Source organism: Nomascus leucogenys, chromosome 23 (assembly GCF_006542625.1).
Source record: "Nomascus leucogenys isolate Asia chromosome 23, Asia_NLE_v1, whole genome shotgun sequence".
In the NCBI taxonomy this organism is placed as follows: domain Eukaryota; kingdom Metazoa; phylum Chordata; class Mammalia; order Primates; family Hylobatidae; genus Nomascus; species Nomascus leucogenys.
Window position 1 is genome coordinate 28,918,308 of NC_044403.1, and position 25,155 is coordinate 28,943,462.

At 45.9% G+C, this 25,155-nt stretch overlaps 1 protein-coding gene and 1 non-coding gene across 2 annotated transcripts in view; both read left to right on the forward strand.

Moving 5' to 3' along the window:
- Positions 1-25,155, forward strand: part of CRACR2A (calcium release activated channel regulator 2A) — a 137,050-nt gene that overhangs the window by 4,995 nt on the left and 106,900 nt on the right. The window contains exon 2 of the mRNA XM_030804541.1: positions 14,717-14,984. The gene's annotated coding sequence lies outside the window, so the exon portion shown is untranslated. The remainder of the gene's footprint in view (positions 1-14,716; positions 14,985-25,155) is intronic.
- LOC115832958 lies at positions 22,045-22,150 on the forward strand. The gene has a single exon (XR_004028371.1). It is a non-coding gene; the product is annotated as a U6 spliceosomal RNA (small nuclear RNA).

Below are 25,155 nucleotides of genomic sequence, written 5' to 3' on the forward strand. Positions count from 1 at the left end.
ACGTAGCACACGTGCTACAGGTGCACCAGGACAAGCTGGAACCAGCGGGTGTGGCTGCCCTCCTCCTGGAACCTGCATTCGTGTTTCTGGCCAGACAGCTTCCTTTACTCCCTTTTTAACTCACAGCAGCACCAGGGGACGTGGGAGGTTGGCTACAATGACCCAATTACCAGTGCAGACAAGAGGAAAATCTTCTATTACCTGGGCGATTGGTTTATTTTCACTTTATTTACTTTAAAGACTGCTCAGCATTGAGCTCCAGGATTTGTAGTCCATCAGAGTTCTCTTGGTAAATGGATGGAGCTTTGCCACACTGTCCACTGCGCATAACCATATACCTTCACCCACCGGGATAGAGGGTTGGATTGGTGCTGATGCGGGAGGGAGGCCAACTTCCTGCAGCCCCACCTTGACCAAAGACGGAACTCCAGGGACCCTCTTTCCACTGCACCTCAAGGTTGATGCACAGGAATATACCAGGCATGGCTGAGAGTTTGGCATAAATGAACTCATCTTTGTAACAGCTTTATGAAATAGGCACTGTTATCATCATTCCCCCTATTTTATAGATGAGGTAGATGGCTTCCTCATCTGTTTCAAGAGGCTGAGTAACTTTTCCAGGGTCACACAGCTGATAAGAGGCTGAGCTGGGATTTGAACCCAGGCAGTCTGGTTCTAGGGCCAAGTCCTCAAGCATTCCACAGCCTGCCGCCTCTGAATGCTTAGTGTAGAGCCTGGGTTCTGACTCTAACCAGTCATGTGTCTTTAGGATTAGCCCTCTCAACCTGAGTTTCTTTTGTCTTCATTGAAGTGAGAATACAGGAGTTACCTGTTGATCCATGTCAGGTGAATTAAGGGATGTGAGGAAGCACATGGTCAACGCACACGTGACCCCATGGGTCATGGTGACATTACCTGTGTTGAGAGCTTGTGGTCGAGTTCCATGCTAAGGGTGTACTCCTCCCGTTGTTGGTCCTTCTCAACCAACTTGTTGAGATATACTTCTTCCCTTGTTGGTCCTTCACAGCTTGTTGTAAATTCTCCAGGAGGCAGAGGCAGAGTCTCTCACCTAATTAGCTTCCATGCGTGCTAAGTCCCTGCTGTGCCAGCAAAGGGTCCTACGGGGTCTAAGAAGAGAGGGGTGGTCTGTGCAGCAGGTATGCACAGTCCCTTTGGGGGGATGTCTTTGTTCTGGCAGACAGAACAAAATATCACAGACTGGGTGGCTTGGACAACCAAAATTTATTTTCTCACAGTTCTGGAGGCTGGAAGTCTAAGATCATGGTGCCAGTTTGGTGGGTGAAGTTTCTCTCCTTGGCTTGCAGAAAGCCACTTTCTTTTTGTGTCCTCACATGGCAGGGAGAGGGAGAAAACGGGAGAGGAAGAAGGGAGAGGGAGGGCAGAGGAGAAGGGCAAGGGAGAGAGAGGAGAGAGAGATAGGGAGAGAGAGAGAGAGAGAGGGAGGGAGAGAGAGAGAGAGCTGGCTGTCTGGTATCTCTTCTTATAAGGGTGCTAATCCCATCATGAGGGCCCCACCCTCATGACCTCATCTAAACCTAATCACCTCCTAAAGGCCTCACCTCCAAATACCATCACATTGGGGGTTAGGGCTTCAACATATGAATTGTTGGGGGGACATAATTTGGCTCATAGCAGGGGATGATATAAAAAGTAACCAATGATGTTAGTGTTTACAGGCAAGTGAGTGAAGTATATTTCTCATGGCTTTAGAGAGGAGGTAGGATTTGAGCTGCACCTAGAAGTATAGCCCAGGCTGGGAAGCATTTACAGCACAGGGCCCTCGGGCACAGGACAGCCTTTCACCCCCTCGGCAGGGCCATGCCCTTCTGAAGACATGAATGGGGTTAGGGAGGTCGGGGGAAGGGGGATGAGAGACACTTGCCAGAGAGACACCTCCTGCCTTCAGCCAGGTTTTGTTTTCCTGTGGGGAACGAGATGGTTTGTCAAATATTCTATTTTTCTTTTCTTTTCTTTTCTTTTCTTTTCTTTTCTTTTCTTTTCTTTTCTTTTCTTTTCTTTTCTCTTTTCTCTTCTCTTCTCCCCTCCACTCCCCTTCCCTCCTCCCTTTCCCACCCCACCCTTCCCCTCCCCTCCCCTCCTCTCCTCTCCCCCTTTTTTCTCCTTTTCTCTTCTCTTTTCTTTCTTTTTTGAGATGGAGTTTTGCTCTTGTTGCCCAGGCTGGAGTGCAGTGGTGCGATCTCGGCTCACTGCAACCACTGCCTCCCAGGTTCAAGCGATTCTCCTGCCTCAGCCTCCTGAGTAGCTGGGATTACAGGCATGCGCCACCACGACTGGCTAATTTTTGTATTTTTAGTAGAGACGGGGTTTCTCCATGTTGGCCAGGCTGGTCTCAAACTCCTGACCTCAAATGATCCACCTGCCTTGGCCTCCCAAAGTGCTGGGATTATAGGTGTGAACCACCATGGCCGGCCCAAAGCTACTATTTCTTAACCTGAGCAGGGCTGAAATTTGAGAGGCTTTCTTCCCAGGGCAAGTTTTCTGAGCAAGACAGCAGCAGCGCCACCATCCCCAGAGGAGGACACAGTGGGAGTGAGGGCAGGAGAAGTTCTTGAAAGTTTGTTTCTGTGGGTAGTGTCATCTGAATCATGGTCAGAAATTGCCATTGGGGAGATACCATCAGGAATAACACATTGCTCAGCAGAAGAACCTCTAGATCTTTCAGTGGTGTCATGGCCTGCGGTGGCTTTTTGGTTTTCGGGTCTTCTGGGAGTTTGGATTAAATAGACACCCCAGATACAGATCATCCACAGGACGGAGATCTTGACTCACAGGGCCTTTGGTGTGGCATCCGGGTGCATGGACACTGCCTTCCCTACGGAATCCCACAGAGGGAAGGCCATCTAACTCTTCTTTATGTTATTTTTATTGTACTGTCTTCAGTGGGCAGAGAGGTGAGGTTTAAGGTTTTCTGTTTGTTTGTTTATGGATCTTCACTGTTTCATTGTGATAAAATATACATAACATAAAATGTATCATTTTAACCATTTTAAGGGTACTGCGCAGTGGCAGTAAGTATTCACATTGCGAATTGTTTCATCTTCTCAAACTGATGGAGTTTGAGAAGGTTTGGTTTTAACTGTGGCTCCAGGAAGTCATACAGTGATACCGTCTCAGTTTCCTCTCTGCACAATGGCCTCACCATCAGGTGTCCTGTCAACTTGGGTAATCTTTCTGCTGCTGTTTCTCTCTTATTCCTTTCTGTTTGTTTGGGTTTAAAAAAAAATTATCTGCTTCAATCAAAAGCGCTTCTGTGAGACTGCCCTCCTGTGGGCTAAGTACTTTGTACAGAACCTTGTATATTTCTCCCCAGGGTCCTATAAGGTAGTATGCTCACCTACCCTTTCCAGATGAGGAAACTGAGCACCACGGATGTAAGTAACATACCCAAGGTGGCGTAATTTCAGAGCTGGGACTCGATTCTGGACTCTCTGATTCTTCCTGCTTCATCTAGACAGGGGTGTCATTGTACAGAGTCAAGCACAGCTTCCCTGCCTGGGCACATTAGTGTCTACTCGAGAAGGTTTCTAGAATCTGCACGGATCTGGGTTTGTATTATATGAACCATGTTCCATTAGTATTCTTCAGTGGGGCCTTTAGCCAAAAAGGATTCACTTAAAAATAGCTTCATGGCATACCACAGATAAACTGTTAATGGAATTTACCAAACTGTTAAATTAAGCTTTTCAACTAATTACACACATACTATAAAAGTGTGAGTTTAGCTTTGACCATGGATTCCTCGCAAGGCGGAGAATTGGTGCACGTTCTCTGGCTAGCAGGGGTTTGGTCACCGTCTCAGCTCCTGTTCTTGGTCGTGATCTGTTTTGCTTTTTGGTCCCCTCTTGGTATCTCACCACAGCTTGATTCTGCGTTTACTCAGGACACAGTTTGTTCCTAGGCCGTAGTTGTCCTGGCCACAAATACTACAGAGTGTATTTGCTATTTCCCCAGCGAGCATTCTTTCTGGCATCTGACACATCTTCTGTGATGTGTCCTCTGTCACATTTCCTATTGCTCGTCATTATCCTCCCCATGGACTGCAAGCCCCTACTGTGTGTCTCAGAACTCAGATTTTTGGGTTGAACTTTCTTTGGGGCACAGGGTTCTGATGTGGCTTAACTCTGGGAATGAAGTCAGCTGGGGAAAGAGCAAGGCATACAACAAACTTCTGCGTGGGCCGCATGCTTCATAATAAGATAATTTGTCAAATGCCTGCCATGTGCCAGGCACTTTCTGATATAGGTCTTACCATGTCCTTTTTACAGTTGAGGAAACTGAGGCTCAGAGAGGTTCAACAACTTGTGCGGGTTCACACCAGATACCTAGTCCTGGTATAGACACCTGCACCATGGACACCTCCGCCAGGCAGTTGATCCCCCTGTGCCTGACTGGCTTCCTACAAAGGGCCGACCCTTTGGGTTGCAGGGTCTGCTTCATAACAGAGCTCTCTCCACACGCCTGTAAAATGGGAGCCAGAAGCCGCCGACGCCATACCAGGTGAGCTGCCCCAGGCACAGGCCATCCAGAAATATAGGGATGGATTAGGCCAGTTTAAAAGTCTGATATAGTACTGCTTTTTAATGAATGCAATTTTAGTGCATTGAACTGCAGCTTGAACCAGAACCAGAGACGCAAAAAGGAACTGCCAGGTAAAATGAGTGTCAATGAAAAAAGAAAAGTTACTCGGCTTCCATTACGTAGTCACACATCGCACACTAAACGTATTTTTAAAAAATGTACAAGCCCTATTTACAGAAGTTTGAAATAGAATGAAAAGTTCTAATTTGTACTCAATAGCAGTTAGATTATAACACACACCACATCTGAATTTTCTGACACTTTAGGGGTTACACTGTAGTGATTTAATGCCAATAAAACAAAAAACAAAATGGATTAATATGTACTTGTTGAACACCTACTGTACGAAGTGCTTTGTACTAGGAAAAAGAAAAAGGGACACAATATTTCTTTTGACCAGACACAAGTGCAGAGAGAGCTGACCTCCCCAGATAGCATGTATAACTTTTGCCAAGGAGATAGGACAGAATGAATGTGCTCTGGAACGAAACTGGGCCTTGGAGAGGGCTTAGCCAAGTAGGTGGGAACTGAGCTTTGTCTTCAAAGATGGTAGAATTCAGCAGGTAAGTGGTGGCAGGAAGTCCTGGGAGGACTGTTCCATGAGTGTCCTTCTGTCCATCTTATAGACAGTGTCTGAGGGTCATTCTTATGGAAATTAAACCAGTGACGTTCTGGCCAGGCTGTAGAATGTGCCTACCAGTATTTGTAAGGGTCACACTCTCTCCTGCTGGCCTTCATTGACGAGTTTATAATCTAGAAGGAAGTGAGCTTTCTCCCAGCAGGGAGCCAGGATTCAATTCTGGACTTTTTGATCCTTCCCCCTTCGTCTAGACAGGGATGTTGTCAAATGGAACCTAGCACAGCTGGCCCTGCCTCTGCATGTGCTCTGGAAGGTTTCTAGAATCAGCACGGATTTGGGCACGTATGACGTGGACTATGTCCCATCAGGATGGAGATGGCATTCGGAACCCTGTAGAAGGTGCCAGAGAGCTACAGAGTGGAAGAAGATGGGATCACCCTCAGAGACTCACCCTCTCCTTATCTGGCTATCCACCAGGAAAAGCCAAGCAAAACAGAATGAGCGATGCCCAGATGATAACTCTTTCACTAACAGGCCCACTATTGAATTCTTTCCTGCCTGCTGCCTGATTTCTTTTCAGTCCTGGTTATAGAGCCAAAGGCAGCTGTTCACGATTTGGCCATGTCCTAGGCCTGGGTAACGGTGGTTAGTCCAGCCCTCCCTGTCCCAACCTCACATGTGCATTCAACCCCAGCAGCCACACAGTCTCTGTCTGCAACCTGTGAAATGGCTGGGCTGTCTCAGAGTTGCCTTGGAGAGAAATGTTAACTAGCAGAGTGACAGTCACGGGTGACTGTCTTGCCCTCACTGAGAGGACACATGTGCCCACTTCATTGCTGCAGGCAGTTAGCCTGTGAACTCCAGGCTGATTAGGCCTAATTGGAGCTCTTGAGGGTGTGTTTTCTTTTTGTGGACTAAGATGTAAGCTGAGTGACTAAGCCGTGTCTCCCATCCTCCTGCCATGTCCCATTCTGAATGCAAATGCCAATGTGATGTGACTCCTAATGCTGTTCCTTTAGGACCTGGTCCACAGAAGCTGGAAGCGGGCAGACAGGAAAGTCAGAAAGCTCAGATGGGGAAGGTATGCTAGGCAGCAGCATCGGGTGTGAGGGAGGAAGAGCGTGTTTTACGTTCAGCTTCACCACTCGCTCTCTGTGGGCCTCAGTTGCCTCATCTATAAAAGAGCTGCCCTTCATGTTCCTTAGGGAATTCATAAGGATGGAATAAACAGTGAAAATATGAAAGTCCTTTGTGAACATAAAGCCTTTTAAATTGAGGTTGCTTATTTTTGTGCAGCAAAGTATTTTCCATTCTTTCATCAGTTTGGCCGAAATTAACCTTTGCTTCTTATTGTAATAGATCCGTTTAGCGTTGGCTCAGTCATCAGTGATTTTTATCAAACAGGTGAACTGCACAATTCAGTTAGGTGATTGAGGCTCAGCCGGTGCCCCATAGTCCAGAGCTCTCCAGCCTGTCACATCAAGACCCTCAGGAGGAAGTAGGAAGGGGTCCAGGCTGACTGGGACCCTGGGAAGTCTGGGCTATGTTTCTGACCAAAACAGCATGGAGACGCTTCTGAAACAGAGTGGGAACTAAAGCCTACAGAAAGTGGAAAATGGGAAAATGAGGCTTTGTTACTTTTAAGAAAGTCATTCTGGGTGTGTCCTGCTATCTGGAGCTTCTGCCCTCCCTTTGCAAATATTTGCCTAGGGATGTAGAGGGTGGAGGCAACCATGGACAAGAAAGGAAGAAGGAGGGTGGGTGTTCTTGAGTACATATGTGTGGTGAGACAGCTGTCAACTCAACTTGGTGTAAATTCAAGTCACCTCTCACGGAGAGCCCACCATGTGCAAACCTCTGCACTACAAGCTAGTACAATTATTATTTTCCTTAACTTAAAGGTGAGGAAACTGAGGCTTATAAAGTAGCTAAGCAACTTGATCGAGGTCACATGGCTAGTAAATGTAAAACCAGAATTCAAATCCAGGCACTTGACTGCAGAGCCCACTCAATAACCATAATGGGTTAAATTATGTACACGGAGATGATCTCTCTGTTGATGAAGGTGTTTGCAATTCACACAGCAACCCACAGACTCTGCTTTCAAATGTGTACAGCAACGCAGTAAGGTATTAGTACTGAGTATTATACACTTGACTAAGCATATTAAATAAAATTATGACTGTGGAGGCACTTAGTACATTGCAAAATGCTCTACAAATATGATATAATTATTGCCTCATAAATAAGAGGGGTTAAGTGGCTTGCCCAAGGACATGTAAGTTGCAAATGCCAAGTAAGGACGCCACCCCAGGATGTAGAACTTAGAACTTCAGGATCAGTGCTTTTTGTTTCCTTGACACCATCAAGGAAAGATTCACTCTGACTTTATCTGTTTCCCCTGAAGTGTTGCCAAATAAAAATTGGGCAGAGACTCTAAAGAAGAATAAGCTAACTTTTCTTAGCTACCTTTTATTAACTTCGGCTTTCCTCTCCTTTTTCATTCCCTAATCAAACTGAGAGTAGGGTCATGGAAGAAGCTGAGGGGTTCTCCAGCATGGGGGTTGGGGTAGCAGAAGCTGCAGAGGGATCATTTGTGTGTCCCCAACTCCTAGTTGAAAAGAGAGCCCTGGGCAAGGATGTGAGGAAAGAGGATGGGCAGGATATGTCGTTTTGCACTACAGATGGACCAGCATCTATTTCATAACCTCATAACAACGTGACCACAAATTATTTTAAAATTGTGAGTTCATCTAGAATCTGGGGTATATCCCTGGGGCTTGTGTGTATGCATGCAATTTTTTTTTTTTTTTTTTTGAGACGGAGTCTTGCTCTGTCACCAGGCTGGAGTGCTGTGGCGCAATCTCAGCTCACTGCAACCTCCAGCTCCCTAGTTCAAGCGATTCTCCTGCTTCAGCCTCCTGAGTAGCTGGGATTACAGGTACGCACCTCCATGCCCGGCTAATTTTTGTATTTTTAGTAGAGACGGCGTTTCACCATGTTGACCAGGCTGGTCGCAAACTCCTGACCTCGTGATCCGCCCACCTCGGCCTCCCAAAGTGCCGGGATTACAGGCATGAGCCACTGTGCCCAGCCAGTATTTCTTAAATAAAGAAATCATAAATATTTTGTTCAAAAGATCTTAGGCTTGATACTGGAAAGATGAAAATAACTGCTGAACACCAGTTCATATTTGTACAATTTGAAACAGTGCCAGAATTTTATCTTAGAACTGAAGCAAAGGGACTCATTCTTTGTTGCTAGCAATATCTTATTTTTAAAATGTATTCATTAATTTTAAAAGGGATAAGAAATTAACATTTATTTTACACCTTCCAGATACAGAAGCTATGCTGGGAGCATTCGTAGGTATTTGCTCATTTATTCCTGAAAACAATGATCGTATAAGTGACACTGTTAGATAAATTTTTAAGATGAAGAAATCAAGACCCCTAGAGATTAAGTAATTTGATTCAAGTTTCTCAGATAGCAAGAGATGGCAGCAAGATACCAGTATAAGCATGCCTGACTACCAATCTGTAATTTTTTCAACAACACACTGAGAAAATCCATTTTCAGCTTCTTTGTTTTTCATTTCTTCCTTAATCTCAGATCTTTCACCTAGATTCTGTCTGTTTCTGTTTGATGTCCATCTTTTAAAATTTTCATTTTCAGTGAGAGTCTCCATGTGGCCGATTCCCAGGTTTTTTTTGTCAGATAACATCTTTATTTCTCTTGTTCTTAAAGGATATCTTTTAAAGTATAGAATTCTCAGAAGACAGTCACCCGCTTCTAGCACGTTGAAGGTATTTTACCACTGCCTTCTGTCTTGTTCGTCACTGATGAGAAATAACCCGTTAATCCCTTGAAGGTAATTTCTCTTTTCTTTGTGCTGCTTTTAAGACACCTCTTTGTCTTTGGTGGTCTAAAGCCTCACTGAGATGTGTCTGCTTATGGATTTCTTTTTATTTATTCTTCTTGGAATTCTTGAATATGTGTCTTGGTATCTTTCATCACTTTAGAAAATTCTTAGTCATTACCTGTTTAAATATTCTCTTCCTTCTCCTTCTGAAACTCCAGACAGATGTATGTTAGACTCTTTTTCATGTCTCTTCTCTTTCATATTTTCAGTGTCTTTGTCTTTTTGTGCTGCATTTTGGTTAATTTATTATTGACCCAGCTTCCAGTTTACTGTCTCTTTCTCAAACTGTATCTAATCTGCTCTTAAGTCTATCCACAGTTTGAAATTTCAATTATTATTTTTTTTATTTCTAAACATTCTCTTTGGTTCATTCTTCAAAACTTCTTGGTTATTCCTCATGACTTTTTGTCTCCTGCACATAATCTTCAAGCTTGGCTTTAATTTCTTTGAATACATTACAGTCATTTTTAGGTCAGTATCTGGTTATATATTATCTAAAGAAGCCCCTGGCCCATGAATTCCTTCCTTTCTTGTCAGTCCATCAGTGCTTTTGGAAATTAAAAAAAAATTATATAAGACTTTTTAGTAGTTTCTAGTGGCAAGGTCCATCTAGGTACTTAGCCTGCCATAATGATGAAAATAGAAATCTAGCATGTTGTTGGAAAATTGACAAAATTAGGAGAGGGAAAACTGATCAGATGAAGATTGGCATTAGGAGCCTAGAATTGCCCACATGTACTGAATGCACTTTATGAATGCCCTGGAGAGTGCATAGGGTGTTGTGATGAGAAGCCACTTGCCATGGGGCTTGGCCAGCCTGGCACCCCACCCCACAGGACATGACACCAGAAGGAGTGTCACCAAACAAAGTGAGGAGATTTTCAGGAGGCCTGTTTAGAAGACATCATTTTATCAATGAGAGGCTCCTTTAGGAGAGGAAGGCTTGGTAGGACTTGTCCTCTAGTTCTGATCTGAGCCCTACAAAAGCCAGTAGGACTTGATGCCTTGGAATTCAAAGGATATGTGTTCTTCCATCCCAGTGGCCTTGTGGGAGTATCCAAGAATAGATGTAGAGGGGACCACAGAGTCCATGCTGGCCTCAATTGCTCCTTCCCCCCACTTACTACATCCCATTGGCCACCCAGTCCTCTTGATTCCACCTCTAAATAGCTCTAGAATCTCTTCACATGTGCCTACTTCTGCTGCCATCGCCTTGGTCCAAGATGTTGCCATCTCTTGCCTGGGCTGTAATGATTCCCCCAACCAGCCTCCATGTATCCACTCCATATCCCTCCTCTTCCAATTTCATTCCCCACAAGCAGTCAAAGTCATCTTTTTAAAAATGCAAATCAGATCATGTCTCTCCCAACCTTTTAGATTTTAACTTTAATGATTTCCTCTGGCTTGTTGGGATAAAGTCCCAAATCTCTAACCTGGCCCATCGAGTCCTACTCTTCAGCCTCATCTCCTACCACTCTCTTCCACATTAGGATTGTTCTAGCCACCCTGGTTTCCTTCCATTTCTTGAACACACAAAAAGCTTGTTCTACCTGAGGCTATTTATGCCCGCTGTCCTCCTTAACATGCTTCCCACTCACCTTTCCTTGGGTTGCTCCTATTCACCCTGTGGACCCAACATAAATGTAATTTCCTTTCAACTTCTGTGTTGGTCTTGTTGCTTTCGGTTCCCTATAGCAAGCCCTCGGTATGTCTTCATGTCTTCATCAGAGCACTTACCCCAATTGTGATCCTGTAATCATTGTTGTGATTTCTGTCCACTTTCTCCCCTCTCCACTACCTGGTAAGGGCTGAGTTCATCACCCTATCCCAGCACAAAGCACAAAGCCTGGCACATGGTAGCTGTTGCTTATTGGAGAATGCATCTGTGAATGAATGTGGCTTCTGCTTCCATCCCTCCACTGGGACTGCTATTACTGAGTTCACCCGTGGCCGCCTCATTGATAAGTCCAGGGTTTCTTCTCTGGAATGTCTGACATGTCTACAACATTCGAACCTGCTGTCAACCTCTAGTTCTTTAAACGTTCTCCATCTTTTCTCATCCTTTGGTTTTGAGACAACATTATCTCCTTTGCTTTCTCTCTAAGCACTGCTTCTGAGCCTTCTTGGCTGATGTGCTCTTAGTGTCCCTTAAATGTTAGTGTCCTGCATGATTCTAGCCCTCAGTTTTTTCCTGCTCCCTCTGCACAGTCTGTGAGCAGCCTTAATTATGTCTGTGGCTTCAACCCTCATGTATTTCAACTGGCGAATCCCACACCTATATGTCTAGCCCCGCCCCCACTCCTGCGCACCAGATCTTTTTCTCACTGCGTCCTAAATGCCTCCACCCCGACGTCCCATGAAACCTCAAGCTGAACATTTCCAAGTGGAACTAATTCTCTTCCTTGATGAACTTGTTCTTCCTGTAGAATTTCCAATCTGGCTAAATAATGTCACCCATCTACCTAACCTCGGAAGCTAGATGTCATGGAGTCATCCTAGATACCTCTGCCAGCTCAGTACCCATGTTCAGCTGTCATCACACTCTGTCTCTTGAATCTGTTCCTATCCCTCCTCTCTCTGCACTGCCACTGCCTTAGTGCAGCCCCTGCTGTACTTGTTGGGGTCATAGCTGGGCCCCCTCCTTCCATCTTCTTCCCCATCTAGTCTATTACTAGCACTCATGCCAGAGATCTTGTCACAGAGAACAAAGCCCAATCAAGCCACCTCCCTGCCTCACCCCACACCTTTCTCCCTCATGCCCATACAGTAAAGCCCATCGTCCTGATGGGCTTCTTCACTGCTTACTTGTCTTTCCCTCTGGCTTTTGCTTCTCTTTGCAGCATTCATGGTCCTCTGAGCATGCCATCCCTTCTCAGTACAGGCTTATAGTGTCAAGCAGGGTTCTCAAACATCAGAATCACAAGGAAGGCCTGCTGTGAAAACATGGCATGCTGGGCCTTCCCTGCAGAGGTTCTAACTCTGTGGGTCTGAGATGAGGCCCAAGATCTGAATTGGTAACAAGTTTCCAGGGCCTGCGGGGGCTTCTCTCCTGGCGGCCACTGTGAGAACCACCAGTGTAGCCTATAAAGCATGCGAACCTCAGAGCTCCACTGCCTGGGTCCAAGTCCTGCCTCTGCTACCCACTTCCTGTATCACTTAACCTCTGCATGCCTCAGTTTACTTATCCATAAAATGGGGCTAATCCTTGGACTACCTTACAGGCTTTGGAGGAGGATTAAATGGGTTAATACCCAGAAAACTTTCAAACACTGCCTGGGTCATTGTAAGTGTCAGGAACTGTTAGTTGCCACCATTGTTGGTTGTTATTTGTATTGTTACTTACATACTTGGTTGTGAATGTCTGCCTGCCTCTATTTATTGCTTGCAGTTTTCTCATCTCCCTTCAAGAATTCATTTCTTTTCTGAGGAGTGTTTTGCTAACACTCTCCCAGCCCCAGGTCTCCCTGCACCCTTCTTTGTGCCCACACAGGCCTGCGTGCACCCTGTCCTAGCATTTGCCTCCCCGCACTCACCTCTTTTCCAGAAGTGGGGCTCATTTGCTGTATCTCCGCAAGGCTTCATTTTCTTCCAGCTTTATTGAGGTGTAACTGAAAGATAAAATTCTATAAATTTAAGATGTACAACCTGATGATTTGATATATGTGTGTATTATGAAATGATACCCCAATCAAGTTGGTTAACATAGAATTCAAAGAGAAAAAAATTTTTATAAAGTTAGTTAATACATTCATCACCCCACCTAGTTACCATTTTTGTGTATGTGGTAGGAGCATTTAAAATCTACCCTCTTAGCAAATTCCAAGTATACAATACAGTATTAAGTCATCATGCTGTACATTAGATCTCTAGAACTCACCCGCTTATCCACATTATAACCGCAATTTTGTACCCTTGGACCAACATTTCCCCTCTCTCCCCACCTACAGCCCCTGGCAACCACCATTCTACTCTGTTTCTCTCAGTTCAATTGTTTTAGATTCCACATATAAGTGAGATCATACATTTGCCTTTCTCTCTCTGGCTTACCTCACTTAGCATAATGCCCTCAAGGTTCGAGGTTCACCCTGTTGTCCCAAATGGTTTCCTTCTTTTTATGGGTAAATTATATTCTATTATGTATATGCACACACGCGCGCACACACACACACACACCCCACAGTTTTTTTATCCATTCATCTGTTGATGGACACTTGGGTTGTTTCCATGTCTTGGTGATTGTGAATACTGCTGCTGTGAACACGGGAGTGCGGAGATGACTCCGAGCTACTGATCGTGTTTCCTTTGGACGTATACCTAGAAGTGGGATTGTTGGATCATGTGGTAGTTCTATTTTTAGTTTTCTGAGGAACTTCCATGCCATTTTCAGTGTTTAGTCCCTGACTTCAATTTTGAGTCCCGGGAGCCCAGCAAAGTGTCTGGTACATCACTGGGGGTAAAAAATGTTTCTTAATTAAATGATGGAATTGGCATCTGTTGCAGAATTTATTGAAAATACAGGCCGGGCAGGGTGGCTCACACCTGTAATCCCAGCACTTTAGGAGGCCGAGGCGGGCGGATCACGAGGTCAGGAGATCGAGACCATCCTGGCTAACACGGTGAAACCCCACCTCTACTAAAAATATTATAAAAAAAAAAAAAAATTAGCCGGGCGTGGTGGCGGGCGCCTGTAGTCCCAGCTACTCAGAGAGGCTGAGACAGGAGAATGGTGTGAACCTGGGAGGTGGAGCTTGCAGTGAGCCGAGATCATGCCACTGCACTCCAGCCTGGGCGACAGAGCGAGACTCCGTCTCAAAAAAAAAAAACAAAAAAAAAGAAAATATGGCAAAATGTGTCCAGTCTAGGAAAAGGACTGAATACCAAGAAAACGTGGAGAGAAAAGTGTCTCTCTGTGTGTGTGTGTGTGTGTGTGTGTCCTGAAAGTTTGGGAATGTTGTGGTTAGGATAGTGGGATTGGATTCAAGAATATGGTCTTGTGGTCTCAGGAACATCTCAGTGCACATCACCTCGGATAATCTTAGCTATGAGTAGCAAAAACCCACAACTCGATGGATTTAAACAAGGATATTTATTGCATGTGTAATAAGAAGTCTGGAGGAAGGGTGACATTGGTGTTGTCTGATCCAGTGGTCAACGATGTCATCAAGGGCCCGGATTCATTCTTTCTGTTCTGCCTCAGGCTTCCTCCTCATGGTCACAAAGTGGCTGCAGAAGTTCTAGTCAACACATTAGATGGCACAGCATCCAGCAGAGGAAAAGAACCAGGAAAACACTTCCCCGAGCACCCCAGCAGGGCTCCTCTCAAGTCTTAACAACCAGAGATGGAGTGGAGTCCACCCCAACCTACCCACTGGCAAGAAGTTTGCATTGTTTTGGCTGGATAAGGCCTCTGAGCTGGGGAGGAGGTCACTGTCCTGAGTGTACAGAACTGGAGTTCTGCTAGAAAGAAGGAAAGGATAAATGCATGCTGCTTCAGCAAGCCACAGTGTCTGCCTCAAAGCCCAACCCAGATAATCTAAAATGAATTGCTTGAAGTCAAAGTGGGGAACCCTTTCCTCTCTCTGTTCTACCCACAGGTCATGCCCTGACCACAGCTGCCCTTCAGGAGGCTGGCACGGAGCCACCTGGGGCCATTGGGCTGTTTGTCAAGGGTGGGGCGGCAGCAACTTGCCACTCTTCCTCCATAAGCCCAGCAAGAGCCTCCACTGGGCACTTAGCACAAAAAAAACCCTGCAGGAGCCAGATCTAGAGCGCTGGAATTCAGCAGGAGTGCCAGGAGAATTCAACACAGTGTGCTGCCCCCTCTCCTGCCAGGCATGTGGCTGCACAGGAGTCTTGCTGATGGTAAGAATCGGAGTTCCTGGATGCAGGGGGTACTGGGAGCAGCCGCCTGCGAGAAGGCTGGCCAAACAAACAAATGTTCTGAATGAGGATAAGAAAACAGCATTTCTGCTGAGGGTCTCTGATTTTCTGTAGCCTGCCCCTGGCTTGAAAGCTGTCAGCTCAACAAAGTGGACTCTCAAACTACCTGGATTTCATGTTTTTTGCTTGTCAGATTCATTGAGAGCTGCAGAATAGGCTCAACATCCCGCAGGGTCTGCTTTTCTGACTGGGACAAAAGTGCTCATAAGAAACTGATGGGAGCGGCTTCACTGGGGGTGGCAGACAATTCTGGCCAGGAGTGGGTGTCCACAGTGGGCAGAAGTGTGGGCTCCATGCCAGAAGCAGTGGCGACAGCTTCTAGAAATTGTCTAATAGCCTGACATCCTAAAGAATGTCCCGAAGAGCTGGAAAAGCAGTTCTTCCAGACACATGCAGAGAGCAGCGAAATGAGATGCAGTAGAAGGTTGAATCCAGCTGGTAGCACAGTGCAATTTAGTTAAGAGTGACTTCTGTGGCATCTGCTGGTCGTGGGTGAGGGCTAGGGGAAGATAATACTAATTTGGCCATTATTACCTGTGTCTTTCTTGAATCTTCAATCAGATTGTCAACTCCTTGAGGGTAGTAATGGAATATTTTATTTCTTTTGCATTCTTCACAAGGTCGGGTGCTCAGCCATTGTTTATTGGTTGAGTATTTGATGCATTCTGACACAATAAACTTGACCAGGCCAGGTCCTGGAATCATCATTCTTGGGAGCAGTGTTGTCACCAGTATCTGTTGGGCACGTGCTGAGAAGGAGCGGTGGCAGGTACTTTTGCCACCTGAGTTGGCCTGAGGTTGCTGAGTGTATGAGTTTCCTAGGGCTGCCTTACCAAAGTGCCACCAACTGGGTGATTAACAGAAATGTCAGGTCTCCCATTTCTAGAGGCTAGAGGTCTACAACCAAGGCGTCAGCAGGGCCTGACCCCTGTGTGGTATATAGGAGGCCCCTCCTTGCCTCGCCCTGGCTTCTGACAGTTCGCCGGCTGACTTTGGTCTTCCTTGGCTTGCAGCTGCGTCACTCCAATCCCTGCCTTTATCATCAATGGCATTCTCCCTGTGTGTGTGTGTTTCCAAATTTTCCCATTTTTATAGGGGCATCAGCCATATTAGGAACCACCCCACTCCAGTATGACCTCATCTTAACTCATTACATCTTCAGCAACCCCGTTTCCAAAGAAGGTCACATTCTGAGGTACTGGGGGTTAGGACTTCAATGTGGAGATCACAGTTCAAGCTGCAGTACTAAGTGAGCTCATTCACAGTGACAAGACTAGGGACATACGAAGGGCCGGGGGGGAATATGACTGGTGTTCATGGTGCTGCCTGAAAGTGACTGGCAGCAGTGTCAGCAGGGGTGCATGTCCTCTGTTCTCAGCATTCCCTAGGGAGGTGTGCTGAGCTGGGGCCCAGCTGGACACATTGGATGCTGTGCCCCAGAGGAGGAACTGCACCCACCTATCGCTCTCCTTTGTATGGTACAAGTGGGACAGAGACTTGACGGGGGGAACACACCGCTGGGGTTCCAGGCAGCCTTAACAGTCGAGGAATGCCAGGAAATTCTATCTGCCCAGCACCCGGCGACCTTGGAGCTCCTCAGTTTCCTGGGAAGTTGAGTTTTGGAGCAGTCTCTTCCAGAGAGGCTGGGAGTGCATCACTTTCCCCCTAGAGGCAGCGGAGGCTGCCGGGCCCAACGAGCTTATTGCCAGGCAATGCAGAGAGAGTTCCAGACACCAGATACTGAACCACCTACTTGTCTCCAAACCTAGTAAAGCTTGGACCCAATGCTGCTAACTTTTCTGCCTCTCCAGTTTTGGAGCCCTTAATGTGAAGGTGCAACCCAGAAGCCTGCAGGCTGTTCATAGCCTGTAGATGTGTTTTCTTCCCAGTAGCTGGTGTACACAGTGTTTTTGTATTATTTTTCAAATAAGCAATACATTTGTGTGGTTCAAAAATTAAAGCGCTATAGAAAGGTATTCGGCGAAATCTTATCCCTGCCTCCATTGGCCAGTCCTGCCCTGCCCCTCCCCTGTAACCACTTTTATTAGTTTCCTATACAACCTTCCAGGATTTCTTTTTGCAGATAAAAGTCAGTACAAATATATATCTGCCTCATCCCTCTACTTCTTACATAATTATAGCAGACTCTATACACTATTTTTAACCTTGCCTTTTTCCACTCAATTTATTTTGGTGATCTTTCCCTATCAGTAGGTGGAGATCTTCCTCATTCTTTTTTTACAGGGGCGTAGTATCCCATTGTATGGATTTACCATAATTTAGCAATCCCCTACTGATGAACACAGGTTGTTTTTAGTCATTTGCTGTTAATATTACAAGAAACACTGCACGGAATAAACCTGCCATTTCATGTTGACCCTGAACGTGTGTAACATTTAAAAATTCTGAAAAATCTTTGAATAATCAACAGAACTGGAAACACTCGGTTCTAGTATGTGGACAACTGGTTGGGTTGGGTAGCAGCTGTCCTTTTAAAGAGACCTCCCTGCCCGCCTCTGGCGTCTTCCCCGCCACCTCTTGCTGACCCTCTTGCGTTCAGCCTGAGCATTGACTGCCATCTAGCAACATTGTGCTGTTTCTCTCATAGAGTATTAAGGAGGAAGGGAAATCACTCATGTACTCATGTCTCTTCAAGGCGGAAACTGAAAACCAAGGAGGCTGTCTTTTTCCAGCAGAGGGAGGAGGGCAGACTCGATATGAAAGCGATTCTGCTTCATCGGCCCCTGACCACTCGGCCCATTTCTGTTACTCTTCTGTATGCTTGAGATTGCAGCCCCTGCCTTGCTACGTCCAGGCTTTCATCTCAGGAGCTGAAAAGTGGAAGGGAAAGAACTCTGCTCTCTTCTTGCTTTTGCGCACTGTCTGAGTAACTGCGTGGAGACCAGCAATAAAAATGAAATATAAGACAGTCAGAAGTGTTGTTCCATTACATGGATTGTCTCAGCAGACCCCGCAAGGCAGTGGTAGCGCTAGCTCCCTTTTCCAGACAAGGAAACAGTAGCGGAGTGAAGTGGCTTCACCAAGGCTCATAACTCATACACAGAAGAACTAGGATCAGAACCCAGGTTTTTCTGTCACTAGAACCTGACATTTTAGCCAATCTATCACGCTGCTTCCAAAGTGTTGTTTTTTTTTTTTTTTCTTGAGACGGAGTCTCGCTCTGTCACCCAGGCTGGAATGCAGTGATGCAATCTCGGCTCACTGCAACCTCTGCCTCCCGGGTTCAGGTGATTCTCCTGCCTCAGCCTCCCGAGTAGCTGGGACTACAGGTGCGCACCACCACATCCAGCTAATTTTTGTAGTTTTAGTAGAGATGGGGTTTCACCATGTTGGCCAGGATGGTCTCAATCTCTTGACCTCGTGACCTGCCTGCCTCGTCCTCCCAAAGTGCTGGAATTACATGCGTAAGCCAGCGTACCCAGCCCCAAAATCTTTTTAAAAAAGGTGTGGTTTACAGTTAAGCCTCTCACCTTCTAAGTTTGTCATTACTGATGCTGTGGAGATGACAGTCATGACAAAGATAAGAGCAGCTCTGAAAATGGGCGAGATGGCTACGTGCTGCAAAAAAGGTGGGTGACGGCCAGGCGCGGTGGCTCACGCCTGTAATCCCAGCACTTTGGGAGGCCAAGATGGGCGGATCACGAGGTCAGGAGATCGAGACCATCCTGGCTAACACGGTGAAACCCCGTCTCTACTAAAAATACAAAAAAATTAGCCGGGCGCGGTGGCAGGCGCCTGTAGTCCCAGCTACTCGGGAGGCTGAGGCAGGAGAATGGCGTGAACCCGGGAGGCGGAGCTTGCAGTGAGCCGAGGTCACGCCACTGCACTCCAGCCTGGGCGACAGAGCGAGACTCCGTCTCAAAAAAAAAAAAAAAAAAAAAAGGTGGGTGACAATGCGTCTGTGGTCTCCTAACTAACATGACGGCTGTTCCTTGACAGCTTTTCCCATTTCATAGAGTGGAATTGGCTCCCCTGCCCTTTTTGCTCTTTCAATCCAAGAACATGTATTGAGCAACTTCTGAATGCCAGGCACTGTGCTCGGTGTGAGTGATAAGCCTGGTGCCTGGAGACTAGTTCAGGCAGGTCAACAGAAAGCTGCAGCGCCACCAGGTATATGTGGTATTGGTGACATGGATGTGTTGGGTTGTGTCCAGAATGTGACAAAAGAGACAAATACACCATGGAGCCACCATGGACAGCAAGGCGAGTGGCTTCCAGCTGTCTTGGGTCTTCGTCGTTTTACACTGCTTGATGAAGGAAGGAAGTGGGCCCCAGAAGTGGTGGCTATGAGCTAAGGTATTGAGCCATCCTTCTGCCCTCAGCCCAGGATGAACATGACCACAGCTGGCAGCTCTCTGGAGCCTACTCGGGGTTGAGAGGTGGGGGCCAAAGGAACCCTCCCTCCCTTTGCTGCCGCACCTCAGCTTTTCTCATTCCTGGCCATTTGTTTATCCTGTAAGCTGGGGGCTGGGGGTCTCCCAAAGGGTCACTCACCGTGAGAGTTAGCATTCTTCCAGCAGGGCAAAATCCTCTTCCCTACTGGAGAAATTCTAAACCCAGCCAGCTGAAAGAGGAAGAGTGCAGGGGTGAGGGGAGGGTGGGACCAAGAGGGCACATTCCACCTGATCTCTGAAATCACACCTCAGCAATAGGACTTGCCCACCAAGGCTTCTGGTCACCATGCTTTGTTGGATTTGTAATGTTGCTGTTTATCTCTCTTCTCCCGCAAGTTTGCATGCAACAGCATCTGTCATCTCTGTGGTTATCTTAGAACAACTGGGGCTTTTGCTTTTTATTTATTCTTTCTCTGAGTGCAGTGCTAACCACAGCAGCCTACGGGCAGAGGGGTTGGGGAGGGAGCCAGTTGCTTTTCATTGAAATGCTATGGTCTTCAGCTGCTGGTGCGGGTGCTTAAACTGTGTAAAACAAACGTGTTGAAACTCAGTCCCAAGTGGCTTCTGGGGATCCGTTGCCTGTGTTTCCTATGGATGAATAATTAGAAACGAGTGGCTTTCAGGTTGAAAAGGAGAATCCAGAGTCCCGATGGAATACAGACAGCAGGCATGTCTAGGGCCACAGACAGGTATGTGTGCTGCTCTGTGCTGGCAGCTGTATGCAGATGCCAGAGAAGTATCCCATACCCTCCTTGCCCTCAAGGAACTTAGTGACAGGAAGGGGAGCAAAATTTACCATTGGCCTACCCTCTTGGGCCTGTTTCCTCATTACAGAAATGAATGAGGTTACACTTGATCATTATTCCTTATTATTATTATTATTTTTTTTTTAGATTGAGGAGGTACACCTGCAAGTCTGTTACATGGAGATATTGCATAATGCTGAGGTTTGGGGTTCTAATTAACCCATCACTCAAATAACGAACATAGTATGCAATAGATAGTTTTTCAGCCCTTGTTTGGTGAGTGTTTCTAATGGGGTCAGTGCTGTCCCCCAGAGTAATGCCTGTCACACTTTCAAAGAAGTTAAGCCGAAAGCCCGGTATTTAGGAAATGGTTGTTTTAGGAAGAGAAGCCTAAATGGAATAAAGACAAAACCTTGAAATGATGAGATGATCTCCCTGCTTCATGCATTCTGTCTAGATCAGAGCATTTCCAAATATACACTTAACTGAAAAGGGCACAGTGCGATATGCAGTTACTGCAAAGCAAGGAACCCATGCGCAGGTCTGTAACAGGAAATCTGAGACTTCATCGAGCAGATGTAGAATTAGATACTAGTTTAAATTAGCAGAGGCACCTCAAACTTGTTTATAAATCTGTTTTAAAAATAATATTCTTATCACATATATTTATGTTTGTAGTACAATGATAAGAAATCTCTTGCAAAAATTAGCTATCATGGTTACTTCTTTGGGGTTGCCTTTTGTTCTTCCCTCTCACTCTGATATTCTCCTTCAAGATTTACCCAACAACTTTTCCCAGTCCATCCCCTTCTTCTCACCGCCCATACTGTAAGGATGTCATTTTAAAGGCTTTTTTTTTTTTTTTTCTGAGACAGAGTCTCGCTCTGTTGCCAGGCTGGAGCGCAGTGGCATGATCTCGGCTCACTGCAACCTCTGCCTCCCAGATTCAAGCGATTCTCCCGCCTTAGCCTCCTGAGTAGTTGGGACTACAGGGTGTGCCACCGCGCCCGGCTAATTTTGTATTTTTAGTAGAGATGGGGTTTCACCATGTTGGCCAGGATGGTCTCGATCTCTTGACCTTGTGATCCACCCCCATTGGCCTCCCAAAGTGCTGGGATTACAAGTGTGAGCCACCGCGCCCAGCCACTTCTTTCTTTCTTTCTTTCTTCCTTCCTTTCTTCCTTCCTTCCTTCCTCTCTCTTTCTCTTTCTTTCTTTCTTTCTTTCTTTCTTTCTTTCTTTCTTTCTTTCTTTCTTTCTTTCTTTCTTTTTCTTTCTTTCTCTCTCCCTCTCTCTCTCTCTTTCTTTCTTTTCTTTTTTCTTTCCTGCGAAAGACAATATATGCCTCAACACAGTGGGTGGGATTTCCAGACTGGAAACATGTTTTCTGACACTTTGTCACTATCCCGCCCCATGTCACAGCGTAATAAATTATCATGACACTACACTTATACATAAGACTGAGCTCACGAGACAGGATCCTGTGCTTCCTTGTTTTCTCTGCTTGCACATTTGTAATTTGACTTGGCTTGTTATCTCTACCTCAGTGAAGGTTATTTCCTTCTTCCTGTTATCATGTATGGCCAGGAAAGGAGGGTAACTCATTGTAACACTTCTTTATTCTATTGTCCTCCTATATCCTTCTGCTCTTTTATTTCCTTGTACTTCTTATATGAAGTGGCTTCTATTTGTCTTCTGTTAAATCTAAACTTATCCATTATAGGTAGGTGGAAGTGTTGACTACTTCATTATGTGTTCCAGTGCAGGCATGCATGAGCACGTACATATTGAAAGACATTATTTTATTAAGAATCACATTTCTGTGCTCACTTTGGCAGCACGTATACTAAAATTGGAATGATACAGAGAAGATTAGCATGGCTCCTGCATGGAATGACATGCCAAGTGTGCACTCGCTCTCTCTCTTTCTCTCTCTCTCTGTGTATATATATGTATATATATAATATACCTATATGATATATATATAATATACATATATGATATATATTTATATATATTAATCGCATTTCCTTTTTCTCCTTTTATTAAAATTAGGGCTACTTTATGCATTTGGGTCGGTTGACTTTTCTAGGAATTTTATTTCAGGTGGTAAAGAGGGTGTTTCTAAATATTTGTTACAAAAATAGGGTATTGATTGGATAGGGTGGAGCACCACTGGATTAAATGATCTCCAAGGTCTCTGACATTCTTTGTGCCACATTTACAAAACAATGGATGACAGCCTGATTCATGACTCAGTCAGAAAAAAAAAAAATCCTGGAGAAGAAAGTGATCAGTGAACGCTGATACTCAGATCAGTGAAAGCTGGTATTCTTTATTTATAATGTCTTCTTCAATGAAGTACTGTCCAGGAGATGTGGCTCTCCTCACCCCTGCCCCACCATCCTGGCTCCACTTGAGAAACTGGGGAATTGAAGAAAAGAAAATACGTATTTAATTTCCCATCCAGGATCATGTGAAAACAAATTTCTGGAGTGAGGCCCACACATCTGGAGTGTTTAAAAATCTCCGCAGAGGATCTGATGTACTCTGAGGATTGAGAATTAGTGCGTGCAGAGGCGTGAATGGTAAAAAGATAGGCCCATGTCCTAACTGCCAGAACTGGTGAATATGACCATATTTGGAAAAAGGAGTCTTTGCAGATGTAATGAAGTTACAGATCGTCAGATGAGATCATCCTGGGTTATCTGGGTGGGCCCTTAATTCAGTGGCAAGTGTCTTCATAAAGAGACACACAGAGGAGGGACACAGAGAGAAGAAGGCCAAATGAGGACAGAGGCAGAGTTGGAGCGATATAACCTCAAGCCAAGGAACACCTGAAGGTACCAGAGCCGGAAGAAGCAAGGAGCAGATTCTCTCCAGGAGCCTTTAGAGGGGACACAGCGCTGCAGTCACCTTGATTTAGGACTTCTGGCCTCCAGAACTGTGAGAGAAGAAATTACCTGGTTTTTGATAATTTGTTGGCAACCCTTATAGATTAAAACCCTGCCTAATGAGCGGAGGAGATTTGGTGAGATGGAAGAGATGTGGGAAAGCCTTTCTCATATGGAAGCAAAGTGAGCGAAAGCAGGGAGGCCTGGCTGGAGGGAAAATGGGAGGCAGGACCACTGTTATAGAACAGCGACTGTCCAAGGGGAGTGGGCACTAATTCTGTGGAGAACCCACCAGAGACTATTTTCTTTTTGTAGGAAAGATGAATTCCTCTGCATTCTTCTTCTCCATTCTGTCCTGTCCTATTTTGGAAAATAGTGCTTGCTGTGTCTCCTTAGACCAAAAGAGCCCAAGCAGCCCAGGAAGCGAGTTCACACTCCATTCCATAGCAGTGGGAACCAGTGAAGGGTGAGGTCGGATGTCTGAACACTTAGTGTTCTGTTGTCCATCAATGTAAGGGTCACTCTCTCCAGGGTGCACTCCACCCCTCCCCCACACCAGCAGTTCCACTTTACGGTGGTGGCTTTATGAATCCCAGCAAAGCTATTTGTTTTGAAGCCCCAGAAGGTCTGGGTGACATTGCTGACATCATTGGATGGCCCTGCCAATTTCTTAGAAGTCAGCCCCACCTGCAGATATCTAAACTAAGTCACATCACTTCTGACAGACTTCTCCTAAGAGACCATTTTCTCCTATGCTCAGACCACCAAGCTGGAATGAGAGCAGCCAGCCTCAGAGCACACACAATGCCAGCTGTGCTTAGTTAATAACCAGCCAGCTATCTTGAGGAGGCATCTCGCGGGGCACTGCATGATGAAGCGCAGATCCGTGCCCTACTTTCTGCAAACTTAAGCAAGCGAAACTTTCATTAACAATGCCCATGAAAGCAGAGTCCTCACTGACTTTTCTGGCTGGCTCAGCAGGAGCTGAGAGGGTGTGAGAGGGCTTGTACAAGAATGCACTAATCTCATTTCTGGATCCTGTGTGTGCATTTCCCAGGTGTTGTTTTGAACAGTGAACTCAGAAAGGGCCAATACTCTGGGAACAGAGAGGTCACCCTGAGTATAATTTGGCCTTAAGGGTAGAGAAAAGCAATTAAACGCCACCTGACAAGAAGAATCTAGGGACTGTGATGCACTGAGCACTGGGGCCGGGTGGTGGGGGCCTGGATTGGAAGGAGACAGGAGGAAACAGAGGGGAACAACTGATGCATGATTATTCTTAGTCTTTGATTGTCAGCTCTATTGAGGATTTGACATTGCCCATTGTCCTAGAAACGAAGGAAGGGCATAGGAATGCCTTCATTTCATTTTCTGGAAATAAATGTCTTTAAAGGAAGGAGATCTCTTCCTTCTATGGACACCATCATGACTGACACTGTAATGTCAGTGGCTACTGATTTAATGTTGAGAGAGACACTGCAGAATGGTAAGCACAGGCCAAAATGCAGCTGTTGGCCCCAAGGAGCGGCTTTGGGACCCCTTGGATAAGAGGCCCTGGTGGAGGTCATTCCAGGCATCCTCCTGCCTACAAGAACCCCAGCATCCTTGCCTACTATGGGCTTGAGGGAGAAAGGCCTGGCCTCTTAACGTGAGATGTGGGGCTGAGGTTAGGGAGCAGGATGGACGACCATGGCTGGAGTTGCTAAGTCTCACCGGGGCACTGAGCTGCCCCTAGGGATGCCTAGTGGCATCCCTAGGCATCTCTCTGTGCCACTGAGTCAGAGACGTGTGAAAATGTTTCCAATTGAGCAGTAGGGTATTTTGAATGCAAACACACACAGTTTCCAAACCCCCCACCACTGACCTCTTATTTATTAGAAAATCCAAAAGAGTTTTCCAGGGTTGACTGGAAGGGTGGATAAATCTGACACTAACTGGCCACCTGAACCATGGAGAGAAACAGTGTCCTCCAGAGAGCAAGCACCATTAGAGAAGCCCTATCATGGTGAGAAGGCTTAAGGCTGGTTGCTGTCCACACA